Consider the following 27,195-nt stretch of genomic DNA (forward strand, 5'->3'; position numbering starts at 1 on the left):
CACTATATTGGCTGTGTATGAGTTGATCTGAAGACTCTGCCTCAGTGTGTGTTCTTTATATGCTCTAAGTCGCTGTGAAAACTCAGCCTCAGTGTATGTCCTCTACATGCTCTATATGAGACATTGCTTCAGTGTATCTGTTCCCTATGTGATTGATGTATTAGTGGAAACACAATATGTGGGATTGATAAAGGGCACATCCGCTATATGAATCCAAGCTAATACTGGTTCTATGTCGGTTGTGAGTCGCAACCTCAGTATATATGACTGGTGTAATATGTGCATGAAGTTCGGTTAGAACACAGCCTCAATTTAGCTCATTCATATAATCTTAATATGTGTACAGGCATAGTGTCACTGTATATAGCAGAGGTAGGCTATGTATGATTTCTGTTTAAACAGACTCCGTATATGTAACTGATATATCTGTGCATAAGGTGCTGTTAGTAATTCTCACAATGTATGTGATTCATATAATCTGTATGCAGGTTGGTATTATTATATAACCCCAATTTATATACGGCATTGGTAGATTTAGTACATACGAATGATCTAAGGTCTGTTTTGCGCTGAAATGTAGCACTGCCCAGTTCTAGCAAATACTAATGCACTAGTAACTGGATAAGTAATTATTGCCTACTGTGGATTTTCTATTTCAATTTTTTAAATGAAGTAAATAAGGGAACACACTGCTGTTGGCTTTGTATTAGATTCCTTCTCCCACAGGTGTTTCAGGATAAGCAATTAACACATTTTTATCACTTCAGGTAGAGTGCAGGTGTTACTGAACCTGTCTGAGTGCCTCTCCCAGGAGAGAAGGAGACCTGATTTTCCAAAATTAAGCATGGTACTGTTTCACAGAATCAATGTTAATTATTTTTGGTTTTTTTGTGGGTGCACATCTATGTAATTATTCATGAGACAATAGATTTTCTATTACCAGGTATCCTCTCCTCTCTGTCCAAGATAGGGAATGTTTTTTTTTAATTAGTGACAGTGTTTTACCTTTAGATATATGCTGATTACTAATTCACAGCTAAGTAGATCATACTAGTTGCAAGAGTACAAATTGGGCTAATAATTGATCTCACAAGTAGGTAACGCTGAAGCCATTACCTGATTTAAAAGCTGTTAATATTGTTTTTTTCTCTCACCTGGTCATAACCTTTTAGTCTTTAAATTTGAATTCATTTCCTTAAAGCATAAATCTTATTATCTTTTATCCCTTGGGGTCCTGAAAGATTGGCAATCCCTTTCGTATATGTCAGGAGTGTCATGCTTCTGGTTCTTAATGTGTTAATGATCAGAATCTTCTGACCAATTCCCCTGTTGTGAAGGGGAACATTATAAATTCCTTTCTGCAATAATGGTATTATTTTAGGCTCATATGCTCAGGTAACTTTGATGCTGTGGATTGCACGTATTTTAAGGTCTTTCCAGTCCCCAGTCCTTCCTACCAGGTTTTCTATTTTAGGTAAAAATTCACCTGCTACCTGAACAATAGTGGAAATCCCTAAACAGGTTCTGTAATTGCGACCAACCTGTGGATTATATGTTTGGATTGGGGTTGATATCTTGCAGATATAACAAGCTGCTTATTATCACCATAGGCTCTGCCATAAGTCCTTATTCACTGTCTGAGGATAAGGTAAGAGGAAGTATGTGGTTGTTCTCCTAGGGATAATTGAATGTCTTCTACTGCCCTGCTTATTGTGTGTCTGTTGCCACAATGTATAATGTGCCTCTGGTTACCACCTTCCCATCAGTATCTTGCCTAATATGTGTGTGTATATTTTCTATTACCATGTATATCTTGCTTATGTTCCACAACAGTCTCTAGTAAATGTGATTAAACTGTTTGGCATAACCTGTACTATTTTACAAATATAGGTACTGACATGGTTAGCCTCCTTATTGATTATTAGTTGCCACAAATTCTATGGTTCATACCGATATTTCTTTATTTTCCTCAACTAATCTGTATATGGTTCTTCTTGCCTTTTGCCTAGTAATGTGGTTAGTTTATCTCCTGTGGCTGATCATTGCTGTATCAATTCGTCCACTGTGTGAGGTTGTGAATCTGAATTTAGCAACATCGGGTAATTGTTGCAGTGTTTTAATGACCGACTCTTATTTATCTACTAGGCTCTGCCCCTTTCTGACAGGCAGGTATTGATTTGTTCCTGTTGCTTCAGGTAAGTAGTTCACAAGGCAAGAGGAAGCGGTGTGAATCGTCTTCATTAAATACATCCAGAAAGTAGTAAGATTCTCAGTGTTATTCTCCCCATGTTTAATAGCATGGGGTCTCCGTTCTCATCCAACATTTATCTGCGTGTTACAGTATGATCACTGGAAGTTATGCCTTTGTTGAGGATTTGATGATATCAATTCGGTTTTATATCAGTAACATTTTTCTTCTCTAGTTTATGCTTTTATGGCCTTAATTCCTATCTGACTCTATATCTATTCAGGATATTTCTGGTATTGAATGCCAGGAGGTTGCTGACCTTGCAGCCTCTAGGGGAAATTTGTCTTGTCTGAGCAGATTTTTATGACAATTTCCTATTGATTCTTGTTTGGCTTTGTAAAGTCTTCTACGATTTATACAGCTCAATACTGGTTTTATAGCTATTGGCTGTTTTTGAACTCTGTCCCTCCCTCTATGTATTGCTTGGGTATTCCCCAAGAGTAAATGCTGCCATGTAGAATTGGTCAGGAAAATGGAAAATTCCTTCATACTTACCGTAATTTTCATTTCCTGATAATTATACATGGCAGCATTACGGTCCCACCCATATACTATAGGAGGTGAAGCTAGTTACAAAGACTGCCTGATGGGTAGGGGGAGGATCTATATATATACCAGTTTCAGAGTTCTGTTTCCTGTCCTTTCTGCTGTGAGGGGAGGAGCTACCCAAGAGTAAATGCTGCCATGTATAATTATCAGGAAATGAAAATTACGGTAAGTATGAAGGAATTTTCCATTATCTCTATCTATCTATCACTCTCAGGACTCCTCCAAAAATGTAAAGTAAAACTAACTTTTAATGTCCATAGTAAAATATCGACGTTTAAGTTTGCAACCCAAACGTTCATCAGGATAACATGACATTTAAAAAAAAACCAATCTTATATACCCCTATCTATTTGTTCTGTGTGTGTGTGTGTGTGTGTGAATGTCAAACACATATTATAATATAAAATACATAATCAGAATTATTAATGATCCAATGGTTTATGAATGTCTCCTGAACTCCAGACTGCATTATTTTTCCCTAATACTTAATTCAGTATTACAAATAGATTAAACTCGAGGCAGAACTAGAATGTAAAAGTACTGGCCCGCCTGAGACTGATGAACCTTATACTCCTAGGCAGTCACTACAGTGTGTATGTAAGGGGTATAATCACACTATCTCCCCAACTCCCAGCACATTGGTTTGAAGAGGATTAGCTTAATTAGCCACAAATAGCATTTTCTATGTCCCAATGCAGCAGTTAAATTAGGAATCCCCATAATGCACACTTACCCTGTGTAATATGGTGCTTGTAATAGAATTTGCTGTCATCTCTTTACTAATGATATTTGAGGACACTTGCTAAGCCTGAGAGTGTATTTGGCCTGAACCACTGATTTTTTTTTTTTTTTTATCTATTTTGAAACTCATTTAAATAATTTAGTTAATCAAACACCATTTATGCCATCATCTGCAGGAATGGTCACTGTAGAGCTGCAGGTTAGCAAGAACATTATTTCCTTCCACAGGCCACCTAGAACTCCAATTGCTATTGCAGCATAAACACACATTGGTTCTTTAAATGACACACAGACACCTAAAACACTTTAGCTTGCTGAAATGATTAATGTGTAGAAAATGTTTTTTTTTTGTTTGTTTGTTTGTTTGTTTTTACAAAAAGTGCAGATTTTTAATAATATATAATAGAATTTTTTTCACACTTTTATGAATTAACCTGATTTCACCCCTTTGCTTTCAAGCACATAATTGGTCCTGTTACTAACTGCTTTGGTTAGCTCAGTGGAACTAAACTCAAGAGGAAGGCAATAGCTCAGAGCACCTTCCTTGCAAAGACTTCTCATACAGATGCAATGGGACATCTGGGATTTGACAGCTACAGAATGTATTGGAGGTAGAGGGAGTGTTATAAGGGGACATAGCTATACCAGGGTACTCTTTATATAGAAAAGACAGGGAAGGCAAGAAAGGGGGAGGGGTGGCCCTGTATGTAAAGAATAGCATAAAATCTAGCCTAATAAAGGTTAGTGAGGCGAACATAGTCAGTTTGGGTTACGTTAGAATTTGGTAATCACACAGTAACTCGTGTAGGTGTGATTTATAGGCCCCCAGGACAAATTGAAGAGTTAGATAATCTACTAGTTGAAGAAATGGCTAAAATGACAATGAAGGGGGAAGTTATCATCATGGGTGACTTTAATCTTCCTGATGTAAATTGGAAAACAAAAATAGCTACTTGTGCCAGGAGCACACATATTCTAAACTCCCTACTGGGATTGTCTCTAAAACAAGTCGTTGAGGAGCCAACTCGTAAAGAGGCCATACTAGATTTAGTGTTAACAAATGGAGATTTGGTATCAGATATTACTGTAGGTGAAAGTTTAGGATCCAGTGATCATCAGTCAGTGTGGTTTAATATAAGAACAGGGACTGAGTCACACCACATAAAAACAAAAGTTTTAGACTTTAGAAAAACAGACTTTTCTAAAATTAGAATATGTGTAAAGGAGTCATTATCAGACTGGAGCAATTTAAATGGAGTCCAAGAGAAATGGGATTATTTAAAAGTTGCACTACTGAAGGCAACAGAAAATTGCATTAGGCTTGTCAGTAAAAGCAAAAAATTCAAGAAACCACTGTGGTACTCCACAGATGTAGCCAAAATAGTAAAAAACAAAGTTAGCATTTAGTAATTATAAAAAAACCCAGAGTGAGGAAGACAGAATGACCTATATAAGATTAGGCAGAAAGAGGCTAAGCAATTTATAAGAGCTTCCAAATCACACACAGAAGAGAAAATAGCACAGTCAGTAAAAAAGGGGGACAAAACCTTTTTTAGATACATAAATGAGAAAAGAAAAGTAAAACAAGGATTAGTTAGATTAAAAACAAAAGAAGGAAGGTATGTAGATGAGGATAAAGGTCTAGCTGACTGCCTCAATGAATATTTTTGTTCGGTATTTACAGATGAAAATGAAGGAAATGGACCTCAGTTAAGAAAAAGGATAAATGAGTCATTTATTACACGTGAGTCTACAGAGGAAGAGGTTCTATTTCAACTGTCAAAAGTAAAGACAAATAAGTCAATGGGACCTGATGGAATACACCCAAAGCTATTAAAAGAGCTTAGTGGTGTACTAGCAAAACCATTAACAGATTTATTTAACCAATCATTGATAACAGGAGTAGTCCCAGAAGATTGGAAGTTAGCGAATGTTGTGCCCATTCACAAGAAAGGTAATGGGGAGGAGTCGGGCAACTATAGGCCAGTAAGCCTAACTTCAGTAGTGGGGAAAGTGATGGAAACCATGTTAAAGGATAGGATTGTTGAACATCTAAAAACACATGGATTTCAAGATCAGAGACAACATGGGTTTACTTCAGGGAGATCATGCCAAACTAATCTTATTGATTTTTTTGATTGGGTAACTAAAATTATAGATCAGGGTGGTGCAGTAGACATTGCTTACCTAGATTTCAGTAAGGCTTTTGACACTGTTGCACATAGAAGGCTTATCAACAAACTACAATCTTTGAGTTTGGATTCCAATATTGTTGAATGGGTAAGGCAGTGGCTGAGTGACAGGCAACAGAGGGTTGTAGTCAATGGAGTATATTCGAAGCTTGGGCTTGTCACCAGTGGGGTACCTCAGGGATCTGTACTTGGACCCATTCTTTTTAATATTTTTATTAGTGATATTGCAGAAGGTCTTGATGGTAAGGTGTGTCTTTTTGCGGATGATACTAAGATATGTAACAGGGTTGATGTTCCAGGAGGGATAAGCCAAATGGAAAATGATTTAGGTAAACTAGAAAAATGGTCAGAGTTGTGGCAACTGACATTTAATGTGGATAAGTGCAAGATGATGCATCTTGGACGTAAAAACCCAAGGGCAGAGTACAGAATTTTTGATACAGTCCTAACCTCAACATCTGAGGAAAGGGATTTAGGGGTGATTATTTCTGAGGACTTAAAGGTAGGCAGACAATGTAATAGAACAGCAGGAAATGCTAGCAGAATGCTTGGTTGTATAGGGAGAGGTATTAGCAGTAGAAAGAGGGAAGTGCTCATGCCATTGTACAGAACACTGGTGAGACCTCACTTGGAGTACTGCACACAGTACTGGAGACCATATCTTCAGAAGGATATTGATACCTTAGAGAGAGTTCAAAGAAGGGCAACTAAACTGGTTCATGGATTGCAGGATAAAACTTACCAGGAAAGGTTAAAGGATCTTAACATGTATAGCATGGAGGAAAGACGAGACAGGGGGGATATGATAGAAACATTTAAATACATAAAGGGAATCAACACAGTAAAGGAGGAGACTATATTTAAAAGAAGAAAAACTACCACAACAAGAGGACATAGTGTTAAATTAGAGGGGAAAAGGTTTCAAAATAATATCAGGAAGTATTACTTTACTGAGAGGGTAGTGGATGCATGGAATAGCCTTCCAGCTGAAGTGGTAGAGGTTAACACAGTAAAGGAGTTTAAGCATGCGTGGGATAGGCATAAGGCTATCCTAACTATAAGATAAGGCCAGGGACTAATGAAAGTATTTAGAAAACTGGGCAGACTAGATGGGCCGAATGGTTCTTATCTGCCGTCACATTCTATGTTTCTATGTTTCTATTTCTAGAATAGGCTTCAGACAAGAGATCATCAGCTTTTTAAATATGTTTTAAGATATACCTGTAATTAAAAAAAAATTATTAAAATAATTGATTGGGGGTTTATCTAGTACAATGAGTTGTATATATTTTAATAACTTTGGCAGTGAAGTGTCCCTTTTAAGTAGTCAGTATATACATGCTCACCCAGAATGTACTGTTTTGTATGGTTATACTTTTTTTTGCATGAGATTTCACAAGCAATAAACTTGTTTTGTGTCAAATTCCAAAAAGCAAAAAATCATGCTATATTGAAGTTTTGGTGGGTCTAAGAAACACTACCTGCATTCTGATTTACAGTGAGGAAAAAAGTATTTGATCCCCTACTGATTTTGAACATTAGCCCACTGACAAAGAAATGATCAGTCTATAATTTTAATGGTAGGTGTATTCTAACCATGAGAGACAAAATAACAAAAACAAAATCCAGAAAAATGCATGTTAAAAAAATTATAAATTGATTTGCATGTCAATGAGTGAAATAAGTATTTGATCGCTTATCAATCATCAAGATTTCTGGCTCCCATGTCTTTTATACAGGTAAAGAGCTGTGATCTTGTGATCTTAAAGGGAGTGCTCCTAATCTCAGCTCATTACCTGTATAAAAGACACCTGTCCACAGAAGCAATCAATCAGATTCCAAACTCTCCACCATGGCCAAGACCAAAGAGCTGTCCAAGGATATCAGAGACAAGATTGTAGACCTACACATTGCTGGAATTGGCTACAAGACCATTGCCAAGCAGCTTGGTGAGAAGGTGACAGCAGTTGGAGCGATTACTCGCAAATGGAAGAAACACAAAATAACTGTCAGTCTCCCTCGGTCTGTGCTTAATGTGTAGGAAATTTCCTTTTTTTTTTTTTTTTTTTTTGCTCCATGCAAGATCTCACCTTGTGGAGTTTCAATGATCATGAGAATGGTGAGGAATCAGTCCAGAACTACACGGGAGGATCTTGTTAATGTTCTCAAGGCAGCTGGGACCATAGTCCCCAAGAAAACAATTAGTAACACACTACGTCATGAAGGACTGAAATCCTACAGCGCCCGCAAGGTCCCCTGCTCAAGAAAGCACATGTACAGGCCCATCTGAAGTTTGCCAATGAACATCTGAATGATTCAGAGGAGAACTGGGTGAAAGAGTTGTGGTTAGATGAGACCAAAATCGAGCTCTTTGGCATCAACTCAACTTGCCTTGTTTGGAGGAGGAGGAATGTAGTCTATGACCCCAAGAACACCATCCCCACCGTCAAACATGGAGGTGGAAACATTATGCTTTGAGGGTGTTTTTCTGCTAAGGGGGACAGGACAATGGCACCTCATTAAAAAAACGATGGATGGGGGCATGTACCATCAAATCTTGGGTGAGAACCTCCTTCCCTCAGCCAGGGCATTGAAAATGGGTTGTGGATTGGTATTCCAGCATGACAATGACCCGAAACACACAGCCACAGCAACAAAGGAGTGGCTCAAGACGAAGCACACTAAGGTTCTGGAGTGGCCTAGCCAGTCTCCAGACTTTAATCCCATAGAAAATCTGTGGAGGGAGTTGAAGGTTCGCGTTGCCTAACATCAGCCTTGAAACCTTTAATGACTTGGAGAGGATGTGCAAAGAGGAGTGGGACAAAATCCCTCCTAAGATGTGTGGAAACCTGGTGGTCAACTACAAGAAACGTCTGACCTCTGTGATTGCCAACAAGGGTTTTACCACCAAGTACAAAGTCGAAGCGGTCAAATACTTCTTTCACTCATTGACATGCAAATCAATTTAGAACTTTTATGATATTCGTTTTTCTGGATTTTTTTTTTGTTTTTGGTGTTCTGTCTCTCACTGTTAAAATACACCTACCATTACAATTGTAGACTGATCATTTCTTTGTCAGTGGACAAACATTCAAAATCAGCAGGTGATCAAATACTTTTTTCCCTCACTGTACATTACTAGTACATACATTGGGACATGACTGGTTAAAATGTTGGTGTTACAGGAATGACGTGTTCAGCTTTTTCATTTTCTTACTTGACAACAAATAACATGAAACATAATGTATACATTTATTATATTGTTAAAGGGACACTATAGTCACCAGAACAACTACATCTCATTGTTATATACTAGTAAGTATAGGCAGTCCCTACAGGCTTTTTGCTGTAAACATGGTATTTTCATTCATCAATTTCATCAATATATCTCTGAGAGGATGCGGATTGTCCAGCCAGTGTTTGGCCCTACCCCTACTTTGCCTCCTTAGTTATCTCAGCCAATCAAATGCTTTCCCTAAGGGGACTAATGGGAGGCAAGCTACCTACCTAAATGGTGTTTTTAAAACTATATTTCAGGAATACATGTTTGTGTTCCTTACCCTATAGTGTTCCTTTAAATATTACCAATTGCTTCAATGAGTATTTGAAAACTTGTCTTGAATGTGTCACATACACCACTTCCTTAATAAGTGACATATGCACATGCCTGTGTTCTGTGAGTCCTTGTATAAATTATAGTTGTATGCAAAATGTTGGACACCCTTGACACAATAACATGTTTTGTTTATTTGAAAAGTACATGAAGTTAGTACTACATCTTTTGTGGATTAAAAATCCTGTCTACATATTTTTGCACATTTTAAAATAAGCCGATTCCATCTCTTTCCTAAACTGAACTGACTGGGGAAAAAAAATTAAAATCATAAACGGGCAAAATGTGGCAGCCCTGCTAGTTGCAAGGCTTGTTTGTATTTAGAAGAATTCATTCTTCCCTCGACTTTCTACAATATCTCCTGTTCAACCGGCTGGCACACAACCCAAAAGTATAATAGATTCATTCTCGTGCTACACAGTAGTACCAAACTATTTCAGTGCCAGCTAAATCGGCCTGCAGGTCCTTTGCGCTGATATAACAGATTTTTTCATAGATCAGTTTATTAACAGTTCAGATCTTGCCTTACCTTAACAGACCCTCTTAGTGTCCATTTCTTAAAGACATTTCAGACAGTGAAAATTGCAAACCCAATATGATGAGAAAGCACCATTAAAAGTGCAAAACACCGCATCCAGGGCTCTCACACTCTTTTTCAGTGTAGTCTTCTGGGTGGTCTCTACCCTGTCTGGCAGTTGCAGGTAGTTCGGCAAATTGATATTTTCCTAACATAATTATTTTTTTCTCTCTCTCTCTTGCTGGGAAACTTGTGTCATCTCTTTGCACTAGAATGGTTCGGTGTGATATGCCTGTACTACCTTTAGCATCTATGAGGGCTGCTGTGACCGTATGACACCATCATTTTTTGATATGCATACTTTTTTATGTGCACTCTTTTCGTATACATAATTTTTCTGTGGATTATTTGGGATTATCTATGTGTGCAGACATACATGCACCTATTGTGATACATTATCTATAATTGTGAAAAGTCCAGAACTGTTGCAAGAATCCTGTTTATTTAATGATGGAATGACTCACAAATACAATCTAAAAAATATTTTGCCTTTTCTGAGATAATTTGGTGTTGCGACTATACATGTGAACAGAATATTATTTCCTGTTAACACTATCTTTTAGAGAAAACAATAACTATCCCTTACTGAGATAGTGAGTGATATACTAAAGTGCCTGAATAAAAGCAGCTCAACACAAAAAGTGGAATACCTTAATCCAAAATAAAGTGCAAAATATAAGAATAAAAAGGTATAAACAATATACCAGCGAGTGGAGCGCTATAATGAATATTGATATAAATAATGAGGGGGTATACTCACCCCTCCAACATAGTGATACAATGTATGTACATTTGGACACATTGTAACACTATCTTTTAGTTTATCTTTTTATAACATTGTGCTGCTTTGTAAGGGTCAGTTAACATTTTATGACTTTTTTTTTTTTTTCCGGCCCTCTGTCAACTTCTGGAGGGCTGACATCCATGGTATTTAAATGTAAGTAGGTGAAATGACTATTGTTTGTACAAGTCTAGTAAGCATAACACACTCTGAGTTCCAAAATTTAGAGCATTTCTATTAAGTTTTAGGAAATGCTATCGCTAGACCACGATCAAAGTCTAATGGGTCAATTTAGACAATTAAGGTTTTGAGACCTCCCAAAGAAATCACTAGCACAAGTGGACACATTATGTCATTTATACTTTCCACAAGTCAGTTAATTTAATACCGAAAGTAATTTCTGCTTGTTCACTGCTTTTCACTTTAAAAATCAGTAAATTATGTTTTATAGTCAGGGATGCCCAAATAATTGCATGCAGCTGTATGTCTGTTTACATATAACCGATATTGAATATACCATGCAATACCAACATGTTATCACTGATCCCCTCCAGTAACTATTACCACAGTCTGTCAGAGTGTATACACATGTGTATTGACAGTCTGAGTCTGATTTTTGTTTGAAGAAGGGAAAAGAAAATCATAAAATTACATGATTCATTATCAGATGTCCAGATCTTTTTCTAGCATAATTGTTGACTATAGTTGTTTGAGTTGGTTCTGCAAACATGAACACTTCCTTGGATAAACTTTAATGTGCTCTTCAAACATGTTGTCTCTTTAAAGAATGGTTAATCTGTTATGTATACACATGGTGTTAAAGAACCTTTTTAACCCCTTAAGGACACAGACATGTGTGACATGTCATGATTCCCTTTTATTACAGAAGTTTGGTCCTTAAGGGGTTAATATAGTAAGTATGCAGTTGCATATTTTTTCATCGGAGCTGTATTTATGTACAAGCCATAGAACATTGAAAGAGAACTCCATAATCACAATATAGTTTCAACATTTTCCATGGGCCGTGCTGCTGATTAGCGTACTATACCTTAGTTATGTGCAGACGTAAATCAATCTTTCATTTTGAAAAATGTACCTTCCGAATAATAAGCTCTTTTGTATTCATGATCAATATATTGAGTAGCAGCGCTATAATTCAGATATAAAGTCCACCTAAAAAACTAAAAAAATAAATGAAGGTTTATTCTCTAAAGAATTTATAACTCTGGTAAATCAATATAACCTCAAGCTAGATGGAAGAAAAATCTAAGCATTTATTATTAAAAAACCTAACTTTGGTAAGTAGGAATAATGCTGAAGTGAAGTTCTGCTCTGCCACTTGTTATAAAAAGCTCTGCCGTGGGAGGCTACAATTCCATCTTTTTGAGGAATGCCAATTTATCACTCCGTTGTCGGACATCATATCACTTGGCAATGATATTTCCAGGACATTAATCATATGCTGGGAAAATAGTATTTTCAGGGTAGTGGGCAGACCTAATGGGAGCTCCATTATTAAAAACATTTATATTAGCCATTGTATTTATCCAGAAGGTTCATTTTAAATAGATTTCCACGGGCTTGCTGTATTTCATTGGAGACCATTACATTTCCAGCAAACCTACATTTAATCCATATTTTAAATTGTTTGAAAGAGCGCCCTTCTTCACCCTCCACATGCATTTACTTGCACACAGCTAATATGTGAGCCCCTAGGTGATGAAATAGTTTGTTTGTGAAGCACAATACGTTAATTATGACTTAACAGTTATTCAGAATAACATCTGCGAGCTTGCAAGATAAAAATGTATAAGGATATGACATTTGGGTGTATTTACTATATAGGGGATTATATTGAACTGACTAGGAAATTGGAAACATTTTGTAAATGGACTCTTTTTTCCAGCTCAGTTATTTTGGGCTGAAAATCTGCAATGATCTCCGTTTTGTGATTTAACCCCTTCAGGACGGAGTCAATAGTGCACGTTCTGATCAAAACAAAACGTAAACAAAAACTAGAATTTGCGCTATATGTCTGTTCACCCGTAGTTCCCCTCTTTCAAATTATATGCACCTACACTTATTATATATCATTTTGTTCAGGAGAAACAGGGCTTTAATTTATCATTAACCATTCATACATGGAACATAATTTACTATGAATTAAATTTTAAAAAAATGTGAGAAAATAAGATTTTTTTTTTTTTAATTTGCATTTTCGTCTGACATTTTAACTGTGAATGTCATAATACTGTTATAATCAGCGATGTTTCACGAGTACAACAGTACCCCCCATTAACAGGTTTTGTTGTTTTGGAAAGTTACAGGGTCAAATATAGAACATTCCATTTTCAAATTGAAATTTTCCAGATTAGTAATGTTACCTTTGAGACGGTGTGGTAGCCAGGAATGAGAATTACCCCCATTATGGCATCGCATTTGAAAAAGTAGACAACCCAAGGTATTGCAAATGGAGTATGTCCAGTCTTTTTTAGTAGCCACTTAGTCACAAACTGAGAGCCCAGGCAGTCCCCCTCCGGCAAATCAGGCCCCCGGGGGCCATGTGATCGCTCTCAAAGAGCGATCACATGGTCCCCTATAGCTGGCTGTGGATCTGCCAGCAGGGGGACTGTCTGAAATATCAGACAGTCCCCCTGCTGGTGGGAAAGTAAAAAAAAAAAAAATTAAACATGTGTAAAAGTAAAATATATATATATATATATATATATATATATTTTACTTTTACACGTTTAATTTTTTTTTTTTTACTTTCCCACCAGCAGGGGGACTGTCTGATATTTCAGACAGTCCCCCTGCTGGCAGATCCACAGCCAGCTATAGGGGACCATGTGATCGCTCTTTGAGAGCGATCACATGGCCCCCGGGGGCCTGATTTGCCGGAGGGGGACTGCCTGGGCTCTCAGGCAGCCCCCCAGAAGAGGATCGCGGCGGAGATGAGTACACCTCTCCTCCTGGGGGCTTAAGCCGTTACGACGTACCATGCCGCCGCAACTGCTTTAAAGCCCATTTAATGCGGGACGGCATGGTACGTCGTAACGGCGTTAAGGGGTTAACCCCTTAAGGACACATGACATGTGTGACATGTCATGATTCCCTTTTATTCCAGAAGTTTGGTCCTTAAGGGGTTGATCTCATTACTTACAAAATTTGAATGAATGAATAAATAGAAAGTTACAACTACACAGGACTCGACATACTTGATAAAGATTAAATTCCATGTTTTAACGTTCTACTGATTGAATTATAGGGTGGCATTTTACTGGGCTTAACATAAAGACTCTCGAAGATAATAAAATAATGGCTAGGGTTACACAGTGCAGTGAGATTAGCCGCATCAGGAGTTCAGAACTACAGAATAATCAATAACCCGAATCAAAAACCTGAAAGACGTAGAAAAATATAGCCATGATAATGGGCACAGAAAACCATGAGGATACATCACCATACTGGGCACCAGAAGAGGCATTTCACCCAGGCCGGTGAAGTGTGGGCAAGTGAAGGCATGACAAAATTGAAAGAATTGCAGATGCAGCATCTGGTGTCCATCCTACTAGAATAAGAAATAACCAAATTCTTAAAACCACCACTTAAAGGATCATGACACTGAATCGTCAAAAAACACAAATAAAAATGTAGAAATCATTCTAATTTAATAAAAAAAAATCAAACATCTTGTTTGATGCATCCACAATTTTTTGTACACCAAAACCACATACCTCCCAACATTTTATTCACTCCATTGCTATTCGACTTAAGCACATATCACTCTCTGCTTCTCTAAACAAATCAAATACCTTTTAATCTATGCATGAACGAACAAATTATTTCATTCCTACCTCCCGAATCATTTGGTTTGTCCATAGACTGAAACACATTTGATTCATTCAAAGCAGCAAAAAAGGGATTTGTGCACTAGTCTAATAGCTACTGAATGAAATCAGATTCTATGGCATTCTCCTTGTGAAAGGGATCATATTTCCATTTACTAAATTTCCAGTTACTTCTACTTTAGAGTATAAAGAGCTGGTTAAAGTGACGGCACATTTTACAATATCTCCATTTCCGTTCATATTTCTGATTTATCAATCCACAAGGAAAAGCAGTATCCATTATGTTTTGTTTGCACTCATGCTTGGCAGAAACCGTAAATTGTGCACATTGCACATTGTGTACCATAAATAGAATGATCTGTAATGGGCAATTTAGCATGTTCTGCCTTAGCAAAGTAATAACATTGGCTTTATAAGGAATACATCATTCATAGATTTATTGCTTTGTGCCTTTAAATGTTTGATACTTACATTAGCTGTAACTCTGGCTGTGTGACATTTTCAATTTGTCTTTTAGGACGCACTTTTCCAGAAACACTCATAGGAGTATCAGCACAATACCATGTTGTCAGGCAATCACAGATGAAATGGTTTCTGGTTAGCTGTGAGTTTCTTAGAAATATAAGGCACTTTGCGATCCATTTGTGATCTTGCTATTCACTAAAATATATAGTGAGACTAGGATCAAAGAATAATTAGCATCTCTCACCTCATTTCATAAATTGGTCTTGATTTCATAAATACAGGGTGCAACAGCAATCCATCGAGTCTTACCAATGGATATTAATGCCTCACACAAGGTTCTTTATAGATGGCTGACTTGTTGAGAATTCTAAGATCTCAAGTTTTAGGTTAATCAATTTGAGAAAAATCTCTGCTTAGACAGCTCTGTTTTTAATTTGCATTTTTTGGCCTTACATTTTAATTACATTTTAGTTAAATTCCTGCTAACATATACTTAAAGGATTATTTACTAAGCTATGAATTGTAATGCTAATAACCAAGTTTGGGCTGCAATAGCCAAATCGTGGCTATCAGTGGCTTGCTGTTGTGTGTATTTGTTTTATGCATTTTTTTTTGAGTGTATGAATAGCAGCATACCTACATACTGTGTATTCATTTCTGAAGATAGCACCACCTAATACATTTTTGGGGAGATTTATCAAAAAGTGGTATTCTGAAGAATGGTGCAAAGTACCAGCAGGCACATTGCGTCGGAAGCTTCTATACTTTCACGTATTTGCACCGCTTTTTAAAACATGACACTTTGATATATCTTCTCTCCGTGTTTAAGCATTCAGAATGACGATAATGGAACGATTTATTCACCCTTAATTCCCTTTCTTATTGACTGGGAGGACATAGAGTAAACCCAATTTACCAGAACTGTTGAGCCGCTCACAATATCTGTATAATTCCATGTACAAAGTGACAGAGTTTCCAACTGAGTACCTCCACCAAGTCAGCATCCTAGCATCTGTGGGGGACTCTGGAGCACTTCAGACGCACTCACTGAAGCTTTATGGGGTCTCTCAGGAACAATTCCACCCAACCAGACTGCAGCTGTTTTCTTCCAGGTAGGTCTCTTCCTCTCGTGCCTTTGATACTTCTGTTTTTCTCCCAGGCAGGTATCTACATCTATGCCTACTCTGTGACCAGCTACTGCCTTTACAAAGGCACATGTGGCTCTCAGGCCTCTCCTATTTAACTTGTCCCAGGAATCATGGACCAAACCTGACAGCCAACAGGTCTGAAGACTCAGTTACTGGAATCCCTGAACAAAACCGGACACAGGAAGGCAGCGGGAAGTATAATGTAAGGAATACAGCTTTGCATTCCTTACACTATAGAATCCCTTTAAACATAGGAGTCATCTAGGGACCTAATTGAACTTTCCATCTTATGCTCCCAGTGAAGGTGACTACTGTCACACAAAGAAAGGGCAAAATAAAACATTGTAAGAAACCTATTGTTCTATGTTACAAAGCAGATATTTATGACTATTAGTTTAAATTTTGAATTATGAATTGGGATAACGCAATAAGCAGGAATTTGTGGATTATTGAAAATCCAGCCACAAATTATAAGCCAAAAACAGAAGAAGAATTTAGTGGAGTTTGGAAACCAAAATTGATAAAATTAAAAATGTATTTGTTTCTATTTCCTTATGAATTTCTTGCAGCCCCCTTTACAAGTGAATAAACCTAAACAATAAATATATTAACCGATTTAAGATTTTACAAAAAAAAATTGGTCAATTAATATTTGTGAACACTTCGTTTACTATACACAAGGAAGCATCTTTACACCCCTAGTGTGTTCCAAATGCTATTTTCAGAATAATAGTTTTAGAAATACTGATATTTAAAATGTATGGTCTTATTGTGTGTCTCATATATCCTGCCCCCACACATAGTTTCCCTCTTCAGGCACCTAATAGGAAATTGCACCAATTACATTAATTCTGTCAATTTCTGTGGGAGAGTAATATGTGAAATCAATCACTTTCAAGAGGCACATTAGCAAAATGTTCATTACAACAGATCAGCACTTAACCACTTTACAGATATAAGCAATTTGATAACACAACTTTTGAATGAATGACTATAACAGCTAATCATAACATGAAATGCTGATTAGTAACATTGTCTTATTTCACTACAACTTATATGTTTGTGATTGAGAATGCAAATATGCAAAATTTATATTTATATGCTGCTAGAGCACTGAATTATTATTATTGCCATTTATATAGCGCCAACAGATTTCGTAGCGCTTAACTATATCACAAGAGGGGGGATTTAACTATAAATTGGACAATTACTAGAAAACTTACAGAAACAATAGGTTGAAGAGAACCCTGCTCAAACGAGCTTACAGTCTATAGGAGGAGGGGTGTAAAACACAATAGGACAGGTAATAGCAATCAAATAAGGTGGGAGTGAAGCAGAGCTGGAGGAGAGAGTAAAGTACTGCACTATAGGAGAGAGCAAGAGACAGATATGTGAGGTAGAGGTTACTCTGGGAGGCCATAAGCTATCCTAAATAGATGGGTTTTAAGGCACTTCTTAAATGATTGAAGACTAGGAGAGAGTCTGATGGCGGTAGGCAGGCTACTCCATAGGAAGGGAGCTGCCTGCAAGAAGTCCTGCAAACGTGAGTTGGTTGTATGGGTGTGAGCAGCGGACAGGAAAAGGTCACTGGCAGAGCGAGAAGGGGCATACCTATGGATCTGTGAGGGGCTGGAATTGGTCAATGCTTTATAGGTTTGGGTTAGCACCTTGAATTGACTCCTATAGGATACAGGAAGCCAATGTAAGGACTGACAGAGGGTTGAGGTGTGAGAGGACCGACTAGAGAGGAACATCAGTCTGACGGCAGCATTCATTACAGACTAGCGGGACAGTACGGTTTTTGGACCAATTAGAGGGTTACAATAATCCATGAGGTAAATTACTAGAGCATGGACAAGCTCCTTAGTAGCATCTTGCGTAAGAAAGAGGCAGATGCGGGTTATGTTTTTAAGATGGATTCTACAGGATTTGGTAGCATGCTGGATGTGAGTCTCAAAGGTGAGGCCAGAATCAAGTATGACACGAAGACAGCGCGCTTGCAGGGATGGACTAATGTGGATACCACTAATTTGAAGGGAGAGTGGAAGAGGAGGATCAGTATTATGAGGAGGAAATAAAAGGAGCTTAGTTTTAGAGAGATTCAGTTTCAGAAAGCGGGAGGACATCCAGCCAGAGATGAAAGAAAGGCAAGCAGTGACACGTTGCAGGGCGGCAGGGGAGAGGTCGGCACAAGAGAGATATATCAGAGTGTCATCAGCAGAGGAGAGATATAGCTGAGTGTCATCAGCGTACAGGTGGTAGTGGAATCCATATGAGGTATTCAGTTTGCCAAGAGAGGCAGTATAAAGAGAAAATAGAATGGGACCAAGGACAGAAGGAGACTTCCACCAAGAGACTTAAACCAAGACAGGATGAAGGGAGGAGGAATCATTAGAAAAGGAGACACTGAATGAGCGTTGGGAGAGATCAGAGGAAAACCACAAGAGCACAGAGTCACAGAGACCAAGGGATTGAAGAGTTTGATGAAGGACAGCATGATCAACGGTGTAAAAGGCAGTAGAGGGGTCAAGAAGAATTGGTATGGAGTAGTGACCTTTGGATTTGGCTGTGATTAGGTAGTTAGTAACTTTGATAAGAGCAGTCTCAGCAGAGTGGAGGTGGCAGAAGCCAGATTGAAGAGGGTCAAGGAGAGAGTTGGAATTGGGGAAGTGAGACATACGGGTAAGTACAAGTCTTTCCAAAAGCTTTGAGGAAAACGTGAGCAGTGATATGGGTCTATAGAGGGGGAGGACGAGTCGAGAGATGTTTTTTTTTTTCAGAATAGGTACTATAGTGGCATGTTTAAGGTCAACAGGAACAATGCCAGAAGAGAGAAAGCAATTGAAGATGTGTGTTAAGGAAGGCACAAGACACTGGGAGAAAGATCTGGTAAGGTGAGATGGGACAGGATCAAGCGGGCAAGTGGTGGGGCGAGAGAAAAGGAGAAGTGCAGCCACCTCTTGTTCAGTAGTCGGGGGGGGGAAGCGTGAAGTGTAGGTAAGGCATGATCTACGTGTGGTTAAGAGAAAGGCAGGGTGGGGAGAATTCTTTCCTTAGCTGTTCAATTATGTCGGTAAAGTAGCATGCAAAGCTGTAAGGTTAGTTTGAGGGGTTGCCACAGCAGGGTGAAGAAGAGAGTTAAAGGTGTAGACTCCTGGGATTGCATGGAGCATGAACTAATGAGGGAGGAAAAATATGCCTGTTTGGCGAGGGCAAGGGCTGTGCTGTATTTACATAATATGAATCTATAATTGAGAAAGTCTGGGTGCGAGAACAACATCCCAGCACAACGGGAGCATCTTTGCAGGTAGCGTGTTGATTTAGTATGCCACAGTTGGGGGCGTGTCCTCCTCGAGGTGCATGTTTGGAGCGGGGTCTGCAGTGTTCAAGGCAGAGGTGAGGGTAGTGTTATATGTGGAGATGGCCAGTGAGGGACAGGAGAAGGAAGGGATGAATAGGAGTTGTGAATCAATATCAGCTGACAGCTGCTGGAGGTCAATAGAATTAAGGTTCCTCCTGCGTTGTGAGGGGTTAGGCTGAGGTTGTTGAGTGAGGGGGTACTCGAGAGCAAATGATAAGAGGTGGTGGTCAAAATTGTGCTAAATTAAAAAAAAAAAAAAAAAACATATTGCAACATTACAGCCAAAAACACTAACGACAACCTGACTATTTTAGCCTGAATTTTATAAATACTTCAAGTTACTGTTTACGGCATATATCTGGTTAATCACGACATTCTCCAATAGACAAAATACTCACACCTACACCTTATACCTTTTTATACGCCAGTATTGTGTTTTTCACATCACGTTCTAAAACATTGAAATCAGTGGTTCAAGATATAAGTATAATATAATTATTGTGTGTATAGACTATTCTGTAAAATAAAGAATGCAGGCAATCAAATTTGAGTCTCTTTCTTGAGATACCCGTGTAGTGTTACTTATGACTATTCTTAGATAAAAGAAAGCAAATGGAAAAGATTTAACACAGCTCCATGCGTGATGATGAAAGGTGTTGCTAGTCACCGTTGTGTGAAGGTGAAAATGTGTGAAAACCTGTCGTGTAGAAAACAGGTATAACTAGGGAAAGTAAATATCTTGATTACTGGAAGATAAATATGATAAAAACAATGGAGAATACTAAACAATGGAAAGAATGTAATTTAGTGATGCTAATTGTAGAATAACAAATACATTGTAATAAAGAAAGGACAAGCAAGTCAAAAGGGGTCACATTTAGCACAAAAGGCACTGTGTAGTAGAGAGACTGCAAGTAATTTCCTCCCAGTGTCTACTAAAAAGCCATTTGGAAAAGAGGGTAGGGCCAGAGAGGAGGGAATCTAAGAGCCCGGACCAGGGGAGGGAAAACCTGGCCCAGACTCCCATCTCACTTAGCCAGACACCACTGGACCTCAAGGAAGCCACCCACCTGTACCAAAAAGGTATGAAAGTAGGGGGTTGGCTAAATATATGTAATGTGAGTGATCCTGTGATCTTTGATTGTATATCTGTGTAGGTGTTATCTGTGTGTGTAGGTCTTAGCTGTGTGCATATGTAGGTTATCTCTGTGTCTGTATGTCTGTGTATCAGTGTGTGCCTCTGTATGTGTGTCTGTGTCTGTGCATCTGTATCTGAATGAGTGTCATTGTATGTATCTCTATGTCTGTGCATCTGCATGTGTGCCATTCTGTGTGTCTTTACATCTGTATGTCTGTCAGTGTGTGTCTATGTTTGTGGGGTGATAGGGACTATATTGTGCTTGTGGAGGAGATGGGTCTGTAGTAAGGGGGGAGTACAGAAAAATACAAAAGTTATATTTCTACTCCCCTATCGCTGGCATACCTTGAGCCAAGGAGGGAGAAATACTAATCCCTGGTAGTCCAGTTGGGCAGTATCTGGTCCGTGCTTCTAGTGGGTGCAGACCGCTCATACTTCCAGAAGCAGTGCTAATGCTCTGCACCATGAAAAGGTGACGATTACTAGCTTCCTTATTGACTTATGCAGCACAAGATGCTGGCTGATGAAGGAGAACATTGATCTCTCAATGGGCTGTGGAGATCACTTACTGGATAGCGCCATCCCTGTATAGAACAGCCAGGGAAATCCTTTGAAAGGCCTACCCTGTTGGCCTTTGCCAATGGCCATAGGTTGCCCCTCCCCCCGGCATTATACCAGAGTCTAGCGGCCACATCCAAGCTTAATATCAGCCTTTGATTCTGGAGCAGTGTTACATGGTTTGTACCGTCTAGTATGCTGATTTTATTGGATGTGAGTAGGATGCTCACTGCATGTATAGTGCAAAATCTGGAATAAAGAATACATTTCTGGGATTGTTTTGTTTATTTAGCTCCTTAATCCCAGCACAGGAGCATCTTAATGTTACAGCATTAAATTGTAATCTTGCAGATGTGCTTGTTTAAAGCATGGATGACGTGATGGGAATTTATTTATTTAGAAATATAGCTTTACACTGAGGATTTCCACAATTGGTATCAATATATAACAGAATTTTGGTGACCATAAAATGGAAAAAATATGTTTTATTCCTCATTGTTTTAAAGCTTCCTGGCTAACTTACTCCCTAATTACTCTTCCTATCCCAAGCATGTATGAGATATCCTTACTTTGATCTTTTATACATTAATATTTGGGAGAGATTCCATTGTGGTTTGATGTGTATTTAATATTTTCCATCATGTCACTATATCTAATACCTGTAACAGGTTTAAAAGAATTGTCAATAGTGGTCGCGCACCAAGATGGCCGTGTGAGTGTGTAGCTCCCTCACTGTGCGACCTAAAGCAGCGATAAGCAAAGCGATCAAACGCCGGACACCCGACCCAAACACGCTCCAGATGTCCATGGCGACCAAAAGCGCAAAAAAAATGAAAAATAAGCGTTCAGCACTTCAAGTAACAGCGCTCACCCCACCCCGCCGAGCACACCAAAAGGAGTGACAATACCACAATCTCCCTACCTACTACAGCTCCTGCAACAGACCTATCTGTCCACAGGATGCTGCAAGAATTGAAATCCTCACTGCAAGCAGATATTACAAAAGTAGCAGGAGACATAAAAGCAGAAATCCAGATGCTGGGAGACAAAACCTCACATTTAGAGGATAAGACAGAAGAGCTGATCTCAGCCCATAACAACCTGGCAGATGCCTATGGAGAACTGACCTCTAAGGTAGAACACCTAACCGACAAACTAGCTGATCAAGAGGACAGGAGCAGGCGCAGCAACATACGCCTGCGCGGGATACCAGAAACAATCATGCCGCAGGATCTCACGGCCTATGCCACAGATCTCTTTCAAGCTTTAGCCCCAGACATTGGAGAATCTTTCCTGCTTATAGACCGCATACATAGGCTGACCCGACCCAGACACCTCGGTTCCTTGGCACCGAGAGACACCATTGCTAAACTGCACTACTACACCTCCAAAGAAAGAATCATGCAAGCTTCCAAGTCACAGCCGACATTGCCAGACAGATTCTCAGGAGTGATGCTGTACGCAGATCTCTCAGCCGCCACTCTCTTAAAGCGCAAAAGTTTCCTGCCTATCACCAAAGCCTTGAGAGATGCCAACATTTTGTACAAATGGGGGTACCCCACTCGCCTCATGCTGAAACGCAATGGTGTGGAACGACACATCACCTCTGTAGAAGAGGGCCACCAAATACTGTCAGAATGGAATATACAGATCCAAGATCCAGGAAATACAGCCCAGCCGAGAGATTCCCACTCTTCAATCACAAAAGTAACAAGAGACTGGCAAACTGTTGCAACCGCTAAATGACTGCTACAAACCCACCCATAACAGCACACGCAATCCTCTTGCCGGTTAGCGGCGCGGTAATGTATTGTCTTTGCAAATATGTTCATATGTTTACTTATTTAACAGTTATGACTACTTCTATTTAATTTTTGTTTCTGTAAAATGATTACTGTGAAATGTGCGGGGCCTGTGGATTGCCCCCCTCCCATGGAGGCGTGTGCCCGCGGAAGACCTGTTGTCGCAATGGACACGCTTCCATGGGAACACCTGGGGCAAACTATGGTTACGCGGGCCTTTTGTCTTGACCCTAATCCCCATAGGACACTGGAGGTATGTTGAGGTAGCGGGGGTTACCTCCACTCTCAGGCCTCACTCAACTCAGTGAAAGACTGCATTTTCTATACTGCAGTGAAACACCTACCACTCTCAGGTACTGACTGAAGCTGGAAGATACTCCACCTCCTGTATTCCTGGATTGCTAACATTCTCATGTATTACTATAGATTTGTAACCATTTTACCTGTAGTTTGTAATATTTTTTTTTTTTACATTAATCTAACGCTGCTTCATTTTGTTTGCCTCCAAGCACACAAACTAGACAAAAGCATTGAGCGTATATAGAAAAGAATATTTTGAGTGTCATTCTTTTATATTTCAGAGATGGATCAGTTGATTATGCTGTAAATGTAGCTTTTTTTTTTATTCTTTTTTTTTATTGTGCAGGTGTGTACATAGCTTTGTCAAGACGCCACAACAGCGTAATCATACAGTTGCATGCAGGCTAGGTAGTGGCATGTATTTTTGCACATTTTTATATAAATGAACAAGCTAAACCTAATGAGTGTCAGGCTATCAATTATGTTTATGGCGCGGAACGACAATACTGGTAAAGTCAGTTGTATTACAGTCTGAGACATAAACTAAACATAGGCAAACTAAATAATGACCACTAGAACATACACGATAAATTACTGCGGTGCTGTAAGGTACTGCAGTTTTACGTTGCTTCTGTTTTACAGATAGAGGAGGTTAATTAGCAGTGTAGTGGTAGTCAGAGCATATACAGAAGGGGTTAGCTGCGTTAATTATCTGACTTGTTGTGAGAGAGTTCCGCGTGACCCATTGCCTTCTTAACATTAATAGGTTGTCTCTGGAAAGGCAGTTACATAAAATAAATGATTAAAGCATTTTAACAGTGAAGCCTCGTTTCTGCATAGATAGTCACAGTGCTGGGTTTGCATTTATGAGTTATAGCGAGGCCTGGCTTGGGAGGCTCAGTGTCTAGCTAAGATAGTGTGGGACAGATGTAAGTTATGTGAGATTGAGTGGTGAGAAGGGAGCAAACGCTTGAACTAACAGGAACAGTTAGCCGATACCCCTGCTGGGCTGTGAGCTTCCATGTGGGGACAGTTCATGCAGGGCTGCCAGTGGCTGATAACGTGTAGTTGGTGTCTGCTGGTGCATGCTGGTCCGTCTTGAGGGCCTGGGCTTTGCATGGGAGCCCTCCACTGCTGAGATGTTCTGTCTCCTGGGTGATTTTTGTCCTTGTGGACGCATTCCCGCAGTTTCCCAGCAGGGTCGGCAGGTTAAGCGCCTCCGTGGCTGTGGTCTCGCTTTTCTGCGCTTTGGGGAGGTGCGCCACCCGATCCGCTGCCTTGTGGGAGCCTCTGGAGTTGCGGGTTGTTGTGGGCCACTGTGTGGGTGAGTACATAGCTGTGATGGTGTTTGTTGGTACATCATGAGCTCAAGTTTTATCCAGAAGTCTTGAAAGTGCTGATCCAGCCGGGTGAGGATATCATTGCCGTCAGGGCTTTGGGGCCGCGTGGCTGGCATTTTGGCTAGGCCTCGGTCGATCTGTCGTATGCTTGCGGCTTCAGCTTGCTGACCTGTCCGGTTTGGATTGCTTTTCAAAGATGGACCGGGATCACCCCCGCCGGTCCCGGGCGGGGGGGAAGGTGGTAACGGGGCACCTGCATAGAAGGAAGGCTTTGTGTGCAACGCTGGTTCAGCATATTGGCCGCTGTTTCTGTCCGGCATGTAGTAGGCCGCTTTTGCCCCGATGGGGCTTGCAGATTTTCAGGGAGCTACCGACCACCTCGCCACATCTCAGGTGGGTCAGGCAGCTTAGACCTCTCTTGGTGTTGCCCCTGTCCAGGGCAATTGAGCTGTGAAAATGCCTTTTTTAGTGAGAGTGTGGAGGAGCTCGTCCGAGACACGTCTATCCTCCATTGCGGTCATGCCCCGCCCCCTAGTTTGTAATATTCTGTGCATGCAGTATGTACTATAGTCATTTAATGTTTCTGACCAATATTTCATGTAGACAGTTATTAATATTTTGGGTGATAGAATTTGGTTGCTAAACTTTTTAATAGTATAGAACACATGGATACTCTACCCCTCTCCCCTACCTCCCCCCCCCCTTTTCTCCTCCCCAGTTGTAAACAGGGCCGCCACCAGAAATTTTGGGGCCCCTAACTCAGCTCAGGGTCTGGGCCCCCTGGGGCCCGCCTCCAATCCCGCCCACAGGGTCCACCTCCAAATCCCGCCCACAGGAATACACACAGACAAAAACACACACTGATACAAAAGGACACAGACACACACACACACACACACACACACACAAAAATACATACTAACAGACACACATACTGAAACAGAAATACACGCATATAGGCACGTACTGACACACACATACTGAGAGATACACACATATACAGACACACAGGCATACATAGTGACAGATGGACACATACTAACATACATACAGACACACATGCATGAGGACTTACACATACATACACACAGACATACATTAATTCATACTGGCATACATACATATATACATACATACAGACATACTGACATACACACAGACATTCTAACATACACACAGATATACTGACATACACACAGACATTCTGACATACACACAGACATACATACTGACATACACACAGACATTCTGACATACACACAGACATACACACAGACATTCTGACATACACACAGACATTCTGACATACACACAGACATTCTGACATACACACAGACATACTGACAGACATACTGACATACATACTGACAGACACACAGACATACTGACCTACACACAGACATACTGACAGACATACTGACATACATACTGACAGACACACAGACATACTGACCTACACACAGACATACTGACATACACACAGACATTCTAACATACATACAGACATTCTAACATACATACAGACATTCTGACATACATACAGACATTCTGACATACACACAGACATACTGACAGACATACTGACAGACATACTGACAGACATACTGACAGACATACTGACAGACATACTGACAGACATACTGACAGACATACTGACAGACATACTGACATACACACAGACATACTGACATACACACAGACATACAGACATACTGACATACACACAGACATACTGACATACATACAGACATTCTAACATACATACAGACATTCTGACATACATACAGACATTCTGACATACATACAGACATTCTGACATACATACAGGCATTCTGACATACATACAGGCATTCTGACATGCATACAGACATTCTAACATACATACATGCATTCTGACATACATACATACAGACATTCTAACATACATACATACAGACATTCTAACATACATACAGACATTCTAACATACATTCAGACATTCTAACATACATTCAGACATTCAGACATACATTCAGACATTCTGACATACATTCAGACATTCTGACATACATTCAGACATTCTGACATACATTCAGACATTCTGACATACATTCAGACATTCTGACATACATTCAGACATTCTGACATACATTCAGACATTCTGACATACATACAGACATTCTGACATACATACAGACATACATACATTCTAACATACATACAGACATACAGACATTCTAACATACATACAGACATACATACATTCTAACATACATACAGACATACAGACATTCTAACATACATACTGATATACATACAGACATACATACATTCTAACATACATACAGACATACATACATTCTAACATACATACATACATACATTCTGACATACATACAGACATACAGCTAATTTTTCTTACCTTTTTTTGCAGGTGGAAGGCTGTGGCTGATGGGAGTCGGCGTGGCTCCTGCGGGCTGCGGCCTGTCTTTCCTGCCTCCCGCGCGGCGCTGAGGGGAGGGAGCTGGGAAGAAGTGACGGCCACTTCCTCC

Source organism: Pelobates fuscus, chromosome 3 (assembly GCF_036172605.1).
Source record: "Pelobates fuscus isolate aPelFus1 chromosome 3, aPelFus1.pri, whole genome shotgun sequence".
In the NCBI taxonomy this organism is placed as follows: domain Eukaryota; kingdom Metazoa; phylum Chordata; class Amphibia; order Anura; family Pelobatidae; genus Pelobates; species Pelobates fuscus.